Raw genomic sequence first — 19,430 nt, 5'->3', positions numbered from 1 at the left:
TGCGATTGGCAAATCTCATTGCCACCAAAGAACGACTGCACAGGAAAACCGTATCTCAGATGCCCGGTAAAACTCTGAGAAACATCGCCTCCGAGCATCCACCTCCAACGGGAACTGGTTCCAAAGCCACTCCTACCAAACATCCGCCTAAAGAAAACAACATTAGACCCTTGAAACCACTAACTGCAAAAGTAATCATAGTACCCCACTAATCAGAGTGCTATAAATAAGAGAATTTGGAGAAGAAGAGGTTGTTGGTTGTCAAGAGGTTCTAAAAGAAATAGAAAGTAGGAAAGGAGTGATACAGAAAGTAAGGGAGCGAGAGAGTGAAAGAGAGAAAGAGAGAGAAAGGGAGAGAAAACTTCATTGAGTCTCTGGACCGAGAACGACCCAAAGTAGGAAATCCAAAGCCCACATTACAAGTAAGTTGTGAGCCCAAGTGAGTCTAGGCCCAAAAGCCTCATCTAGGCGCGCACACTATGAAAGACAAGTTTTTTTGCATTAAAGTTTGGTTTTGGAACGAATCCCACATCGTTTGGAAGCCGTTCCAAACCCCCTTTTTTTTACTATAAAAAATCATACATGGTACCTTTTCAATACACACAGAAAATCCTAAGGAAAAACACAAGATTCACTAGAAATAGTGAATCAAAGAAGGAGTTTTTCACAAAACATTCTCAAGTTAATATTTTTCTGATTGAGGCCCTTTTTGGCCTTGATCTTCGAGTTTCGAGTTTACTAATCACTTTTTTGTTTGATTGTGAATAAATTGACTGAGGTAATAGTCAAAATCAAGCTAAAGAGCTTTATGTTTTGCATGCAAAGTTTAATATCCTAATTGAATAAGAACATAACACATGCATATAGGGAAATGATCCAAATTCTTTAATATAGGCCTAGGTGTGTGGATGTAGGCCTAGACAATGGGATCTAGATCTACACCCCACCAATAAGGGCCAAAACACAAGAAAGAGAGACATCAAGGAGCAAAAGGGCTATAGAAGCACATGGCATAGCAACCAACATATAGATCTAAGCACATAAGTATGGCATAAAGCACATAAACACATAGATCTAAGCATAGGCAGGACACAGGGCCTAAAGAGACATAGATCTAAACATAAACATATCATAGAAAGAAAAAGCTACGTAGGTCTAAGCGTAAACATGTAGATCTAATCATAAACATGTCAAGGAGACTAAAAGCATGTGGATCTAAGCACAAACATTAAATTTAGATATATCCTAGCCCAAGAAGGCTAGGCCAACAACATTAAAGCGATAAATCATGGCAAAAAGCAAGGAAAAATGCTAAAAAAACCATAGAACATGCTACAAAGCAAGATAAAGCTAAAAACATGCAAGATAAAGCAAGAACATGCTAGGAAAAGAAATGGGAGTGGATTGTAGCTAAAAAGCTACATCCATACCCCTAAGCCTCATGTCCAAGGTATAGAACCAAGGAGAGAAAGATTAAAAGTAAGAACACTACCTTGTGATTGTAGAGAATAGAGAATAATCAAAGGTGTTTGGATATGTTTGAGAGGGAAATTAAAGAGAAGAGAGAGAGAATTTGCCTAGAAAACTGCCCAAAATCTTTTTTTTTTTTTTGGGCAAAATAAGGGGCTTGGAAGCAATTATAGTGGAATTATGACCCTTCAACCTCCATCAGCCCTTGAGTGGCCGTCAGCCCCCACCAGCGGCCATACAAGGGTCGCCGGCCACCCCTGTTGACATCAGCTATTTTAGCTTTTCCTGGTTCAGTTTTGGACGCACATTTGAAGGTCCTCCTCGACTCGAATTGACCTAATCTTAGTGTCCTTGGAAAGTTTGGATGTCTAGTTTCCATAAAAATAAAGAAATTAGAAATACGATGGTTGGATCAAAAGTTATGGCATTAAGAAGCATGTTGACGGGCTTTGCTTTGTTTTCTAGATATCTCAACCATTTTAACTCTGATTTTGACCCATGAATAGTCATTGGAAAGGAATTTGGTAATCTTCACAATGACGTTGGTTCTAACCTGTTCTGATGATCAGATCAAAATTAGGGTTTCTGGTGCCCTTGGGAGTCAACGTCGAGTTAAACTTGGTCAAATTTGCCAAAAATCTTTGAGTGACTCAAGTTTGATGTAAAAGCATGAAAAATGTTGTTTCGGGTGGACTTTGATATCGTTCGACTTTTGGTCAACCCAAGGTTGACTAAGGGCATTTTGGTCAATTTGACCAAAAAAGGCACTTTGAGTGTTCCGATGCTCGAACAGGTTGTGCCACATCAATCTAGATGTTTCCGTGACCCCATGGAGAAAAGATAATATTTTTAGAATTTTTTGGGTTCGGCATGCAAATCGTGGGCGGACAAAATACGGTATCTACACACATATATACACATCCTAAATTGACATGTGGAAGGGAAAAAGAAGCATGCCTGAGCCTTCCAAGCTTGAGTTGAAGGATGTGTCTTGAAGTCATGTTGTAGATGAGTGTCGTCAATGCCCTCATCAATCTCTCCAATGTATGTCTCTTATCCAGCCTAACACGGTGAAAACCTCAGTCTACGAGTATTGTGCCTAGGAGCGCTAAGGCCTAGCCCATTCACGTCGTTAGACTCTAAGTCTATGTCTACATCGAACATGAGCTCATCCTCAAGCTCGTTAACCTCTAGGCCTCCTCCCTCCTTGGTATGGGTAAATAGTGACGAACCCTACCAAAACTAGTGTGGTACTAGGATGAAAAACTGGTTGTCTCCATTAAACATCGGCTCCTAATGTGATGTGCTATGTGTATAACCCCAGAGAGCATAATATCATTACCTCTTCAATCGAAATGTTGTTGGAGAAATCAAGCCACTTGCTCATTGGTCAAAATATTATCCTCGTCACTACCAGATGAGTCTTTGTGGACACAAGGGGTCTTTTTGGAGTCCCCATCTAGTTTTTCAATGGTCTAGAAATCATATATATAGCGCCCTTTTCGAGGAAGGACCTTTGATCTCACTACCAAAGTATGAGTTTGGAGATTGGGTACATTCTTGGGAAGGTGTTAGGCACCTAAAATCGCCCAACCCTAAGATTGGCCTCCCATTGTTATGTCTTATGTCTTAACCTTATAAAAGAGCAAATTCAACACTTGTATTCTAACTCACGCACACACTAGCATGCATCTAACATACAGCATGACATCATTCATCCTCAAAACACATATCTATCTATAAAGCAATAGAGAGCCAAACACATATGAGAAACCTTAGCATGTGAAACCCTATCTACATCTCAAGGCAAGGCAGCAACCCCGAACATGACAGTGAAGCAATGAACATCAATATGACAGTAAGCAAGTCATATCATGAATAAAAAACGAGGCATCAACTTTATACACATATATCAAGAAAGGATTAAACAAACAACATGCATGTACATATGAATGAACTGGGAGCCGTGCATTGAAAATGAGAGATTGTCTTTACAGAATAAGTCCAATTGGGTATTGGAGTAAAGGTTCAATTGTAAGTTGGTATAAGGTACTAGGATTTCTTTATTTGTGACTGCTTGTTTTAATAATAGGGAATTCTCGAGAATTGTGACCTTAAAATCACCCAGTGGGGTTTTTGCTGTGTAAGTTTTCCCCATTCATAAATAAATCACCATGTCAATTTAATTTTCACTGCATATTTTAGATAATTGGTGATTTGTTTATGTTACCACGCATTTTACATGTTAATTTGATTAATTAATAAACTTGAGTAATTAGTCAATTAATTCATCACAAGGGGTCAATGCATTCTTGGCCTATCAAGTGGTATCAAAGCAAGCACACTCTGATTAGGGTTAATTTTTACTATGTGATCCATTGACCCCTGTTTGTCATGGATACAGTCTCTATTATACTTCTTTTATTTGATGGCACTAACTATGCATACTGGAAAGTATGCATGAGAGCATTCTTGTAGTCTTTAAATGAGAAAGTGTGGCAAGCTATGGAGATAGGCTAGACTAAGCCTACGGAAGTGCCAGCTAACTAGGATGATGCTAAGATCAAGGCGACAAACTTTAATAGTAGGGCATTGAATGCTTTATTCAGTGCAGTCACAAATGTGGAATTCAAGAAAATATCTTCTACTAAAACTGCTAAGGAAGCATGGACCATTCTCCAGACAACCTATGAAGGAACCAAGGCTGTCAAGGATTCAAAACTTCAGAGGCTCACTACAAGCTTTGAAGAGATCAAGATGGAGGAGGATAAGCCATTTGATGAGTTCTATGCCAAGCTCAAGGACATAGTGAACTCAGCTTTTAATATTGGGGAAACCATTCCTGAACCCAAGATTGTGAGATAGGTGCTTAGATCTCTACCTGAGAGATTCCAAGCCAAGATCATTGCCATTAAGGAATTAAAGGACATCGACAAAATTCCTTTAATTGGGCTGGTTGGAAATCTACAGACCTATGAGTTGGGTTTGACGAGGATAAGGAAATCAAGCAAGAGCAAGGGCATGGCTTTGAAAGCCAAGAGCAATGACACTGATGAGTCTTCAGACGACGAAAATTCTAAGATGAAGTCCTACATCACCAAGCAATTCAACAAGTTCATGAAGAATGCCAGACAAAGACCATAGACAGTTGAGTTCTTCTTAGTCTAAGAGCCAAGACAAAGGGAAGAAGGATGCTAGGGATGGCGGTCAGTACACTATTCTCTTAGTACCAAAGTGTTTTGGGTGTTAAGGCTTCGGTCACATGAAACAAGAGTGCCTTACCTATCTTAAGACCATCAAAAAAAGCAAGGCACTTGCTACTACCTTGAGCGACGCCGAGCTTGAGGATGACTCCGATAATGAGGATGATGGAATTTTAAATGCCTTTACTACCACTGTAAATCCTACTGAAGGGATTGTTGAAGTTGTGGATTAATAAGAGAAACTGGTGGAGTCTAAGTTTGAGAAGATGGATGACCAAGATAACATCTACACAACCTATGCAAAGTTATACAAGGTCTCAGAAAAGCATGAGAAGTTGTATAGGTTAGCCACCAAGAAGGTTAGTGATGTGGAGCTTGAGCGAGAAGAAATCTCTACAAAGTTTGATAAAGCCAATTAGACTATTGGAGCACTAAGATTTGAGAATAATTTCTTGGCTGAGAAGTCCAAGAAGCTTAAGGCAAAACTGTTCCAAGTCAAAGCCCAGTTGGAAAGGACTTCAAGTGCTAAGCTCGATGAGATGCTCAGTCTTTAGAAATTAGCTTCTGATCGAACCAATTTAGGATATGATTTCTTTTCTCCTAGTATTGCTTCTACTAGTACTACTGCTTTTGTTTCTCCTACTAATAATGTTGAAACTGAGAATAATGACGTTAAAAATGAATTAGCTAGTGAGAACGTAGACAAGGGTAAATCTATCTTAGGAGCACCCCTAAGCTTGATAAGAAAGAGATTAAGAACCCTAGGGCTAAGAAGGGAAACTCTCAAAAGCCTAAGCAGAAAAAGCAGCATTTCTGTCATTACTATGGCACAACTGGACATACTCGACCTAATTGCTATAAGTGGTTAGCCACTCAACAGAGCAATAGCATGATCGCATCGGGAAACCAGAATCAGTTTCCATCCTCCTTTTCTCCTCTTGGAGATCTTCTTAAAGCCCTCATGTTCCTTTCGAACTTGAACGGAAAGGTTCTTCCAAGGTGTGAAAGGAAAAGGCTCCAAGTGATTTTGTTACTTTCTTTCTCTCTCTCTCTCCTTCTTGTTTTTGGTTTTGCATTACTTCTGTGTTTTGCTTTCTAGTTTTGAGTCAGTCTAGTTTTATGCATTACTTTATTTATTTAGCATGTTTTTGGTTGTTTTCTTTTCAATTTTCTTTTATTTTGTTTTTCATATAAAAATAAAAAATACAAAAACAGTGTGTGATTGTGTACATTGGTACTTGTGTACCTTAGATGGCGATTAAAACAAAGTTTTATAAACTTTGTATCTTTTGTAACTTAAATGAGCATCTCTATGCACAACTAAGAAAGTGAGTTTTGTAGCTCATGTTTGTGATGAGTAAGATTAAGTAATCTTGTGTACTTAACACTTGTATCACTCTTTTTTACGGAGTGGACTAGAAAATCCTAAGAGAAAGACATAAATAACCATCTCACCACTATTGCCTGCCAATTATGAAATGACATTTGTATGTTTTGGCATAGCAAAAGTGGAATGTCAAATGCTTAACATAATTAAGTATTTCTTTTCTCTCTCTTATATGCCCATGCATGGTTTGCTTAAAAGAAAAATATGCAAAGAAAAATAAAAGCAAAAAGATCAAAATGCTTTATATATGATTAAAAGCATGTATTCTATGAGATGTGGGAGTTATAGGATGTACCTCGAAGGTGATAGTCCCCATCAAAAAATTATGATTGTGTGTAAGTTAAAGTGATTTTGTCATATCTCATATCGTTATAACATGTAGACACTTATGCAATCTTGCAATGTTCTTCACACACAACACGCAATATTCTTTGTTATGTTTGATACATGTGCATGTACAATGTGATTTGGCCATCACAGGAAATACTTGTGATAATGTATGCTCACTAAACTGTCTTAACTTGTTTTTCAAAAATAAAATTGGTTAAACTTGTTTAGTGTGTGTGTGTGTGTTTTGGATCTAAATGCTTATCATTTTTATTGTTGAGAGATGATTTTGAGAGCCTTAAATGTTGGTTGGATCTTTGTTTGAGTAACATGCTTGATTGCATTTATATTTATGTTTTTCTCTTCCTTGAAAAATTGTTTTTAAGCAATCTCGATAGCTCTCGACAGCTAAGCTATCTATCGAGACCCCTCAGCTTCTCTTTGTCACAATCTCGATAGCTCTTGATAGCGAGTTTGATCAATCAAGAAACTTTCTGTCTCCTTAATAACTTCTCGATAGCTACCTCGATCCATCGAGCTTCTTTTCTCTTAGATCCTTGATACCTCCTCGTTAGCTCTTCGATAGCTACAAGGTGTGTTTTAAACCTCGATAGCTTCTTGATAGCTCTCGATCAATCGAGGTTTATGATTTTCCTATAAATAGGATCCTCATGATTTCAGATCTACTCTCCTCGATCTCTCTGGACAGATTTCAATCTTTTCACCTCCCAAACTGACTTTTCTCTCTCTAAACCTTCACTCCACATGATTTTTGGCTTGTTCTTGTCTCTAATCACTTGGTATGATCTCTTTATCTCTCATTCTTTATGCATTTAATGCATTTAGATCTAGGTTTTGGTTTTTTTGAAAAATTTTGGGGTTTTTCACAATTGATGAAGGTTTTGTACAATTTTTGGGATGAGTGTTGCTTAAATTAGTTTAAAACCTCATGCATTGCATCACACTCGCATTATAACAATGTTTCATGCATTTTAGATGCATTTAAAATTTGTTGATATGATGTATGTTGGTAGGTTTAGATTGGGCTGAGCCTATGATGCATTTAAATTTGCATGTCACATGTTCATGCATTTTTATGCATACGTACCTTCCTGTTTTTATCATTTAATATTAAAACTTCTTAGTACTTTTCTTATTGTCTCCCTCTCTTTCTCTCTTTCTCTCCCTCTTACGTTAGTTGCATCATGGCACGTCAACGTAAATCTACTTTGTTCTGGAACCCTCTTCGTTTTGGGGCATCATCTTCTTCTTCTCCATCTGAGCCCACTCCCTCTCATGTATAGTTTCGTGATGAGAAGGCCAAATAGGACTTCTCGGAGAACTTTTCACTACATGGCATTCATTCAGAATGCCAAGTCGTTTTGTCAGACTTCTCTGATACTAACCTACCCACTGTCATCCATAATAGGGGTTGGGAGTCACTTTGTGGAGTCCCAGTCACGTGCCTTTCTGTGATCATGTAGGAGTTCTAATCCAATATGCACGGATTTGATTACTCTATAACTCAATCTACTTGCATTCGAGGTATACAGATGGCAATTACTCCGAAAATTGTTTCCAAGGTACTACACGTGCCTAGGGTAGCCCATCCTGCCTACCCTGGCTGTGCGCGTCTGAGGACAGTGTCCAAAGACGAACTTGTGTCTCTATTTTGTGAGACACCATCATCTTGGGGTGGCCGTCAAAACACCCCCTGCTCGACCTTTGCTAAAGGTTTGAGATTCCTAAACATGGTGATGACATTCGTTCTCCATCCATTGTCTCACTACAATACTATCACAGAGCCTCATGCTCGATTTTTGTTGTCTCTCATTGAGGATATCTTTATCGACTTTCCTTCACACTTTATACTCTCCCTTATAGATGTCTATAAGGACATAGCGACTTGTGATAAGCTCATTTTTCCTTCTGCTATCACGAGACTCCTTCGCCATTTCTCTATCTCCTATCCTAAGTCTCCCTACTTCTCGTATATGTGTGCCATTGACACTACTACCATTAAGCAGAGTCTTGCACAACTTCGCTCGAGGCAGCCTTGACCAGAGACAGAAGCTCCTCTAGCTTTTACCGCTCCATCCACCTCCGCCCTTTCTTCTTAAGCGGGTGGAATGACACTTGAGGCCATCATGGCACAGCTTATGCGCATGGATGCTCGCCTTGACACTCTCAGCGATGAGTTGAGTCAGGTGAATACCCGTGTCGGTCGTATCGCGCAACGACAGGCTGTGATGGGTGGTTTCACAGTGGCTTCCTCTCCATCTCTGCTAGCTTCTGAGGATGAGAGTGACGATGGCTCTGGCAGTGCTGATGATGCTGAGGATGATGATGATGGCTCGCCTAGTGATAATAAGATGTCTACTTGATTTACTTGCTCTTTGTCCCTCGTGACAAAAAGGGAAAGTAGTTTTGATATGAGAGTAGTCATACTTATAGGGGGAGGGTTAGCTTAGGAGATAGGGGGAATGTATATTGAGGGATGTAGTGAGGATACCTGTATCTTTTCTTTTCTTTCTATTTCAGATACATTATATCTTGTATACTGGTCTTGTGACCATTTTGACATACATTGTATTTATATTTGATTTATATATATATTTTGATGTATGTTATTTCACCTATCTCTCCACGTGTTGTTTCTTTTCTATCTTTATACACATGTTTCTTATATAATGTATACAATCTATTATTTTTGTTTTACACTAAGATGCTTTGATGAGTTTTGTTTAAAGTGCTTCAGAAATACAGGTTGTCAAAGTCTTCTTGCCATAAAATTTCTTCTAGCAAAGTTTTTCAAGAGTTTGTGTTAGGATAGATTTTATTGTATTCAACAAGTGAGTATAAGTTGAGTATTTATGACTTCTCTCATATGTTCATTTGTTTGTTGTGGTTTTGTGACGGATTACCAAAGGGGAAAATTGTTAGGACATATGTGATTCATGTTAGGAAAATATGTCAACATTTTATGTAATTCGCTAATCCTTTGACAAAACGCACTTTACTTATAATTGGATAGATCTAAGATATGTTTAATACTTCAAGGAACAAGGTTTCAAGTTCAAGTATTAAAGCCATGCAAGTTTGTCCAAGAATAAAGTGATGAAGTGCTGGATTTTAAAGCTCGACAACTAGCATCTATCGAAGTTTAAAAGCTGCTAAAGTCCGTGGCTCGATAACTAGCTCGATAGATGGCTATCTATCAATGTTTATGAAACTCAGTTTTTCAGAGCTATTTTTCATCCAATCTGTGAGTATGTGTTTAGGATTTCTTTTCTCACAACCCTAAACATATATAAGGATTATTTTAAGGGTCGTAAACCTAGTTTGCCCTAGTTCTTCTTTCTCTTGAAGAAGCTGTTGTGTTTGTACACCATAGGGTTTTGTGACCAAGCAACTTCATGATCTTCATAGTGTGATGAATAAAAGAACTTTGCAGCCAACATCCTTCTCAAGTTGGTGATCAAGTCGCGTACTATGATCCGCGCAATTAGTTAGTCACATACTAGGAGCCGTGCATTGAAAATGAGAGATTGTCACTACAGAACAAGTCTAATTGGGTATTGGGGTAAGGGTTCAATTGTAGGTTGGTATAAGGTACTAGAATTCCTTTACTTTTAACTGCTTGTTTTGATAATAGTGGATTTTTGGGAGTGGTGACCTTAAAATCACCCGGTGAGGTTTTTACTGTGTAGGTTTTTCTCATTCGTGAAAAAGTCACCGTGTCAATTTAATTTCTGCTGCATACTTTAGATAATTGGTGATTTGTTTGTGCTACCACACATTTTGCATGTTAATTTGATTAATTAATAAACATGACTAATTAATCAATTAATTCATCACAAGGAGTCAATACATTCTTGGCCTATCAATGTTTGTTTGATAACATGTTTTGATGATGAGCATGAATGTGTTTGGTGATCTACATGTTCCCAATTTAATCCTTTGATGTTTATGTTGCTGCCTTAACATGATGTATGAATGCTTACAAGCCTTGGATGCGATATGATGACATGATGAATGCTAAGTTGATGAGATGCCATGATAGATGTATGATGCGGTTTGTGATGAGATGATTGCCATGATAGATATATGTTAGGTTTGCTTGATGAGCATGATTAGAAGTATGGTTAGGGTTTGGGATGAATGATACCATGTTGTATACTTAGATGTATGCTAGTGTGTGTGTGAGTTAGAATACAAGTATTGAACGTGCCTTTAATAAGGTTAAGATATAAGAAACAATGAAAGGAGGCCAGCCTTAGGGTTGGGTAGCTTTGGGTGCCTAACACCTTTCCATAACTGTACCTAAACTCCTAACCCGTACTTTGGTAGTAAGATCAGGGGTCTTTTCTCGAAAGGACGATATATTCATGGTTCCTAGACAATATAACTAGGTGGTGGCCTCAACATTTTCCGTTGTGTACACAGTAGCGACTCCACTGGGGATGATGAGTTTAATTCCTACGTGTCATATATCTTGACCTTAATAAAAGCTATTTCAATACTTGTTTGCACACACATCACTTGGTTCTTTTGTCCCTTAACCTTAGTTGGTGATGAGTAGGAAGATGGAAGGCTCCATTTAGGCCAAAAACTTTTGGAGTTCATCCCACCAACTCAAAATCTTTGCCATCGCCTATAATAGGCTTTGAGTATGTTAAAGGTTTGCTTTCAATCCACTATGGGGTCTACTTAGGCCCTCAGTTGGAATCATAGCCCACCAAGTTTTGAGTGACCTACTTATCTATCTCTCTAGCCTTAAGGAGCCAACCCACACTAGAGAGATCTTAGATCCTATCAAAAACGATACCCATTATATATCTCTTGTATGTTCAACCATACACCATGTGTTCACCTAATTCTAAAGGACAAATGAAAGATGTAAAAAAAATGAAGGGATGACTCTAAAGTTATGGTATACCCTAAGATGTTTTGGGATAAAAGAAAAGAAGTTCTCACATATAAGAGGCTTATCCCTAAGTCCAAAGGTATATCTTAACCTAAAAAGTTCATAAGACCATAACCTAACTGCTATCATAAGCCTAAGTTGAAAATGCCCTTTTGAAAAAGAGGACTTTAGGTCTAAGGTAACTAGTATGCTTTGGACTTAGCATCCAACATCCTACAAATTCAATACAAACTTCCCTAATCTTGGGCCTCCTCGTTGCATGCCAAGGCCCAAAATGATGAGAGATTCATAGGCTTCGAGAGGAGGGCCAAAATATGTTCTACCTAAAGGGCTACTTCAAAAAACTTCTTTTGTAAAGAAGAAAAGTTTTCAAAAAAAAATCTTTTTTAAATATTTTCAAAAAGAAATTTTGGCAAAGAAAAATAATTCAAGAAGAAAAGTTTTCAAAAAAGAATAATCTTTTGTAAATATTTTTTTAGAAGTTGAATTTCCAAAAAAAAAAAAAAGAATCTTTTGCAAAGAAAAGAATCCAAGAAAAGAAATATTTTGTAAAGAAGAAAAATTTCCAAAAAAAAAAAAAATCTTTTGTAAATATTTTTTTAGAAATTGAATTAAAAAAAAAAAAAACCTTTGCAAAGAAAAAGAATCCAAGAAAAGAAATATGTTGTAAAGAAGAAAAGTTTTCAAAAAATAATAATAATAATAATCTTTTGCAAATAATTTTTTTTAGAACTGAAAATTTCGGGAAAAAAATAACTTTTGCCAAGAAAAAGAATTCAAGAAAAAAAATGTTTTGCAAACAAAAAAAATTTCAAGGAAAAGAAATTTTTTTTAAAAATCTTTTGTAAATATTTTTTAAGATGAATTTTCAAAGAAGAATTTTTTTCAAAAAATATAATTGTTTTTAAATAATTTTTTTTTAAGAAGCAAAATTTTCAAAAAAAATCTTTTGCGAAGAATAAGAATTCAAGAAAATAAATGTTTTGCAAAGAAAATTTTTCGAGGAAAAGAATTTTTAAATCTTTTGAGAAAGGGATTTTTAAAAAAGGCAAAGGAGAAAAGTTTTCGAAAAAAAGTCTTTTGTAAATTATTTTTTTTTTCTTAGAAGTGGAATTTTCAAAACAATCTTTTGCAAAGAAAAAGAATTCAAGAAAGAATTTTTTTGCAAAGAAATTTTTTTTTTAAGGAAAAGGCTTTTTGAAAAAAGAAGCTTTTGTAAATGTTTTTTTTTTCTCAAGATTTGAATTTTCAAAAAAAAAAAAAAAGAAAGAAGGATGAGTTTTCAAAAAATTTAAAGATAATAATAATAATAATAATAATTTTTGAAAGGAAAAATTCAAAAGAAGATGAAAGATGATCCACAAAGCCATGATATACCCTAAGTTTTGGGCCCATTCAAAAAAATTTCAAATCAAGAGAGTCCAAGATCATGAGTATACCATAGACTTTGGAGGAAGGCACTGAGCCATAAAGTCATAACATGCCCTAGCTTTTGGGTCAAAATTCAAAAATCTTTTTCAAAAGGAAGAGAGCCCAAGATCATGAGTATGTTATTGGCTTTATTGAGAAGATGTTGAACCCATTCATGCTTTGGGAAAGTTTTGAAGTCCTAAAACCCAATGAGGATTACAAGTTGAAATATTTTTAAACCAATTGACCAAACTCTTTGAACTAGGGGCAAGGCACATTTGAGAATGAAAGATAGAAATGGATCGAACTTTTGAAACTTGGGGAGAGAGTGAACATTCAAGATAGGCTTTGTAATGGGATAAGTAAAAGACTTTGATGTGTTGAGATAAAATTTGATCACCTTTTTTTAATTCTTCAAAAAAAGAAAAAAAAAAATCCAAAACAAAAGGAAAAAGCAAAAAAGATGTGGAATTCTAAATGTCATGGCTCATTTTAAATACAAGTTCAAATAAGTTTTTCATTAAAAAAAAAAAAATGTTGGGCTTGCATTACAAATGGGGCATTGATCTTTGTGTTTAAATTGTTAGATGAGACCATTTTCATAAGGTCAAATAGAGCACAAGATGTGGACTAACTTCATCTTCTTCAGCAGGCGTTTGTTAGGTAGATCTATTCAAAGCTTCCACTGGGTTGTCAGTCTCTAAATGTGGGGGTTTGAAGTGTCTCCCCCCCCCCCCCTTTGTGATGTGGGCAATTTTGGTTGGATCAGAGGGATCGATGTCTTGGGGTTTGAAGTATCTCCCTCCACTTGTAGGTGTTTGGTTATTCTCTTGGGGTTTGAAGTGTCTCCCTTTGTTTGTGGACGTTGGATAGTTCTCGGGTTCTTGTATTTCATTCCATGTGTCATATCCTATGGTGGTAGTAGATGTCCTATCCATTAATTCTTCCCACGTCATTATGAAGCATTCGGGTAGGTCATAGATCAAGTCAGATAGGTCTTCCTTATTTTCTTCTTCAGTCATCAAGCAATTAATCCTCGGTCCTTTCCCAAAGTTGTGATTGGGTAAGGGATTGTTAGTGATGATAGGCCTTATGCAATCACCTTGTTGTTTATTAGGTCTTGAATTTCATGATGAAGGGTGAAACAATAGTCAATTTCCTAATCAATAACCCTTTTGCTTTTAGTTTGTCATACACTTGGCTTGTGGGCATGTACAACTCATGAAATTCCCTCTTAGGCTTAGGCCCTTGTGGTACTTGCACAGGTGCAATCAATTGATAAGGATCATTTTTATGAATGTTGGAAATTTTTGCAGTCTTGGAATTAGATCCTACATTCTTTCTAAACCTTGGAAGGTCATCGGTCTCTATAGTACCATTGTTTATAACATCCTCAATTTGGGTTCTAGTAGCAATTAAAGCTTTAAAATTGGGAAAATATTGTGCAAACAAATATTTGTGGTATATAGCCAATAAATTTTTTACAACCATGGTTAACTATTCCTCCTCACTCAACCTACTCATCATCTATGCTGCCTTGACTCTCCACTTGGTAATGAAAGTAGAGAAGGATTCTTTCGATAGACGTCCTCCCATCTGTGATGTCTACTTCTATATTGTACTTGTATTGCTTGTGAAACTCTCAGTAGATGTCCTCCCAACTTCTTGCTCTTACATCATCTATATTGAGGAACCACCTAAAAGCAGCTCTGGTCAATGTGTCTTGGAAAATTTGAGCAAGTACTTCTTTGGTCGCGCCTAAGGATTGCATAGCCCTCATATACATATTTAGATGGGACTTCGAGCAACCTGTCCCATCAAACTTGTCCAAGGTTGGCATCTTGAACTTGGGTGGCAGCCTCGCATCAGGAAAAAGTGAGAGGGCATCGTAGTCCATAAGTTCCTCTATCTTACGGGCTCTTCTAATCATCTCCTCCATTTCATCCATCCTCTCATTGATCTTCTTCTAACTCTCTACGACTGGTGGATCATGATCATTCTTGTCCTCTTCTTGATTTCTCTTCGAATTCTGAAACTATTGCATCATACAGTTCATGTCTTCCCTCAGCTGAATCTGACTAGCTACCATGGTGTTGAATAGCTCTTGGGTGTTCATGGGTTCCTTTGTGTTTGGGTGTTCTCCCTCTTCTGCCATATTGTTAAAAGCTTCAAACTTCTTGTGGCTTAAGCTATCTTGGAGGTCAAAGATGGGGATGTGATGTTGCAGCAGTAGAGTCTCTTCTATGCTTGAAGGCTTTAGTATTGTGATGGGAGTGACGGGCTTGGAACTGGAGCTATTGGCTTGAGTGTCGGGCTTAGGTTCTTTTTGTAGCCTTCCTTCAAATCTTGACTAGATTCTCCCCTAATGACAGGCTTGGTCAGGTTAATCAAAGCTAAGACCCCATCCACATCCATTAATCAACCAAAATAAACACATACAACATGCAATGCAATTTTAACCGGGACCGACCTAAAAGTAGGTTCTAAGTCATTATATTGTAAGGTGGGTTTGTTGTTTCATTATTTCTCATAGCTAGGACGTTACACCTCCTAACTTGTAATGTAATAAATATTTCATTGGTCCAAATGACATGGTTTGTCCATTACAATCAATAGTGTTAGGACATATGTATTTCACTTGTTAAGAATATATGTCATTCTTTTATGTAGTTGGCTAATCCTTTAATAAAACGCACTTTACTTGTAATTGGGTAGATCTAGGATGTGTTTAATACTTCAAGAAATATGTTGTTCAAGTCTAGTATTAAAGCCATGAAGATTGGACCAAGAAACAAGTGAAGAAAAGTTGTTCATTAAAGCTGGACAGATAACTTGACACCTGCGGACAGATAATTCGATAGCTGCTCGACACCTTTCGATAGCTAGGCTATCTATTGAGCTTTTCAATTGATTGTTATTGCAATCTCGACACCTTCTTAACAGCTGGTGGATCGATCAAGAAAGCTTTTGTCCCTTTGACACCTGCTCGACACCTCCTCGATAGCTGTATCTGTCGAAGTTTAAATCTTGACATCTGCTATCTATCGAGGTTACGGAAATCAGAATTTTCAGATCTGATTTTTGGGCCAGGCTTTTGTATTTATGTAGGGTTTCTTTTCTCACAACCCTAGACCTATATAAGGCTTATTTTAGAGGCCGTCACATAAGAGAATACAAGGAGAACATAAGAAAAAGGTGACTGATATCTTATTCTCTCTGAAAGAAGTTACTGCATCTTTTACGCCTTAGGATTTTGTAACCAAGTGCTTCTTGATCTTCATTGTTGATGAAGTGAAGAACTTTGCAGCCAACAATCTTCTTCTAGTTGGTAATTAAGTCGCATACTAGCATCCGCGCAATTGGTTAGTCACGTACTAAGATTCATGCATCATCAAAGGATGGCGTTCATATATTGAAGAGTTCAGAGATTCTGAAGCGGTAGAAGGTTTCTGCTGTGAGTTCATCTACGGGGATTGTAGAGTCTAGGGATAAAGGTTTTGTACTAGATCTGAAATTTCTCTTTACTATAGTGGATTGTTTTTCGGGAAGGTTTCCCCCCAGGTTTTTTATTGTGAAACTAGTTTGTTTCATTAGTTTTCCTAAGTCATCATATCTTATTATTTATTTTTTCCGTTGCACATGATTTTGACATGATATTGATGTTTGTTTGTTTTGACAATTTTTATTCATAATAAATCTAATTAACAACTTGGGTTTAAAATTTGTTAATTTTATCAACCGAGGTCTAAATTTCCCAACAAATAGGAAATGATCCAGTGACTTTGGGCTATGAGTTGGTGAGACCACTGGGTACCCAAATCTAATGAAGACCGGTAATCTATGGTTACTACCACCACAAAATTTTTGAAAAAGGGTGCATACATTGTGGTTTGGATGGCACACATTATGACAATTAGGGAAAGATTTTAACAAACAATACAAACAAAATATCATACAACAAAAATATAATACAACATCCCATCAAACATAAATAAACAAACAACTATATCATGCAAGATCATGCGAAACAAGGGTACATATTTGGTCATTTAAGTCTAATACGAAGCTTAGCCCTCGACATCTCTATTATAGTTGCCACTGTGAGAGACCTCGAAAGTTGCCTCTAAAAAAAAAAAAGAGATTTTTGGAGTGCTTTTTAGGGCACCTCTCTTTTTGGGTAAGTGATATAGAGTGGCCACTTATTTTTTATACAAAAAAAAAAAAAAAAAAAAAAAAAAAAAAAAAAAAAACTAAATACATGATTGAATTATTCTCTTCATTGATTGAATAAAAATTTACATTATTGGAAAATTGAAAATTACATAGTTTTGGGTTCTAGTTACAATCTACCAAAAATACATGGCTTTTAATCCTAATTAAATTCTACCCAAAAAAAGAAAAGACAAGGCTCAAATCTACTTATCCAAAGACCTAAATTCGAAGACTATGTTACGGAATGGGAAGGTGATAGGCACGAATTCCACCCAGACAGAGTCTGGCCTCTTAGATTCTTGTGACCAATGTACCTTTTTATACATGTCATGAATGATATATTGAACATGTTAAATAAAGATTAAATCACATAAATTTATTTATGAATGAAGTATCTTCTTTTGTTTAAAACAATTCAGATCTATTTTGATTGGTAAAAAAATTGATTTTGTTTTGTCAAAATACCAGATCTGTTTTGTAGGATGTAGAAAAATGTGGTTTTTAGAGATAGAAAATTCAGATATGTGTTTATCACATGAAATAAAGTCTTTTGATTTGAAGAATATCAGATCTATTTTATTTTAAGTACTAAAAAATGGTTTTTGATAACAAAAAAATTAGATCTGTTTTTTATATGTTTTATAAGAATGAAAAAGATTTTTTTTAAGAAGAAAGTTTCACTCATAATTTATATTTATGCAACATGAATTAAATAAAACAAACACAAACACAAACACAAACACAATCATGTTTAATCTTTTTCTTTATTTCAAAAATCTGCATGTGTTAAAGAAAAATCAAATCTGTATCTAAGAAAGATACAAATCAGTTTTTTTATTTAAGAAAAATTCAGATATGCATTTAATGAAGACGCAGATTTGTTTTTGAATTAAGAAAAATTCAGATCTACATCTAAGAATGATGCAGATCTGTTTTTGTTTAAGAAAAATTCAGATCTACATCTAAGAAAGATGCAGATCTTTTTTTGTTTTAAGAAAAAGAATTATTCTCATGCAAATTATTGGAATTAAGAAAAAGATCATAACAATTGTATAAAAATCAAGATCATGCTTTAACAAAACAATAAATAATAATTCATGGATAAAGAATAACATTCATCATCATAAACAAGAAGCATAAAAAGAAAATATGATTGAAAACAACCTCTTGCGTGAGCACTCCTTATTCTTGAGAGGATGTCTTAGGATTCAAAGAAACTTATTTGGTTACCTTTAAACCTAAAAGCCCTAATTTTAGCAACAAGTCTCAGAAAGGATCAGCAAATATCAGCAATTTGAGAACCTCAAAACGTATGCCTCTCAGAGCCTAGAAAAAAGGTCCTAAATTATAAGACCCAACCTCTATTTATAAAGGCTAGAAGAGTCTAAAAAACAGCTCCAATGTATAGAACGTGAATCGGGACTCAACCTTTTGCGAAAAGATCGAAAAGGGTGTGCCTTATCGACACCCGAAGGGTGTTGGGCCAAAGCCCAAAAGGGGGAAATTCAGCCCTTTTAAAGTGTCGTTCGGCACTCCAAAAGTGCCGAATGGGCTCTTGGACATCGAACGTTCTTCCATTTTCGGGTGCATTTTGGACTCTCCTTCTAGGGTTTTTTAGTCTAGTCCCCGCACCTACACGTGTTTTCATCCTTAGTCTATGAGTTTTTTTTTTTTTTTTTTCTCTTTTCTGGATAATTTAGGCTTTTTCAGGAACAATTATCTTGTAGATAAATACCCTAAAATAAATCTTGATAAAGTTCAGATTATCCACAATTTTATTATTACACAATCATCTCTTTTATTCCTATGCATGCATCCCTATTTTAAAAAATAATTATCAACCAATCACGGAATAATTTAGTTAATTTTAATTGTTTAACCAGTCAGAATTAATTTAAATTAATCGTGTGTGGTCGACTCTACCTAGACACAATGCATGTTGACCATGCAACTTGATTATGCGATATCTTTCGATCCGATGGTCCTATTTGTAAATTGGACACACCAACGAATCTCAAGATCATTTTTATGATATGCAATGAATGAATTAATGCATGTAATGCAAAGACAAACTAATGCCTATAATACGAAAACAAATTGATGCATGTAATGCAATCATGATTTTTGGGGTACATGGATGGTCATTCAAGTCATTCTCCTTGATTAAATCATGGGTGCAAAATTGAGTGTCTACAAATGGGATTGGATCCAAATGAGGGGAAGAGAGAGGGCGAGATGTGTGAATAATGTAATTAGGCTTTAAGCATAGGGGAAGACATGAATTTTGAAAGATTGATGTAGCTTATTCTATTTATAAGTTTAAGATAATGAAATGATACAAGGCTTAGAATACGAATAAGGCATACATGTAGTCCACATTTTGAAGCAAGCAAGAAAAGTTTATAGGTCCAAAACTTTAAAAGACATTAGGAGCACATGTTTATTCGATCAAATTCATTTTTAGGTACACTTAAGATAATCTCAAAGAACATCC

This window comes from Quercus suber, unplaced genomic scaffold (genome assembly GCF_002906115.3).
Source record: "Quercus suber isolate HL8 unplaced genomic scaffold, Cork oak 2.0 scaffold_279, whole genome shotgun sequence".
In the NCBI taxonomy this organism is placed as follows: domain Eukaryota; kingdom Viridiplantae; phylum Streptophyta; class Magnoliopsida; order Fagales; family Fagaceae; genus Quercus; species Quercus suber.
Note: the sequence above shows the minus strand (reverse complement) of the source record.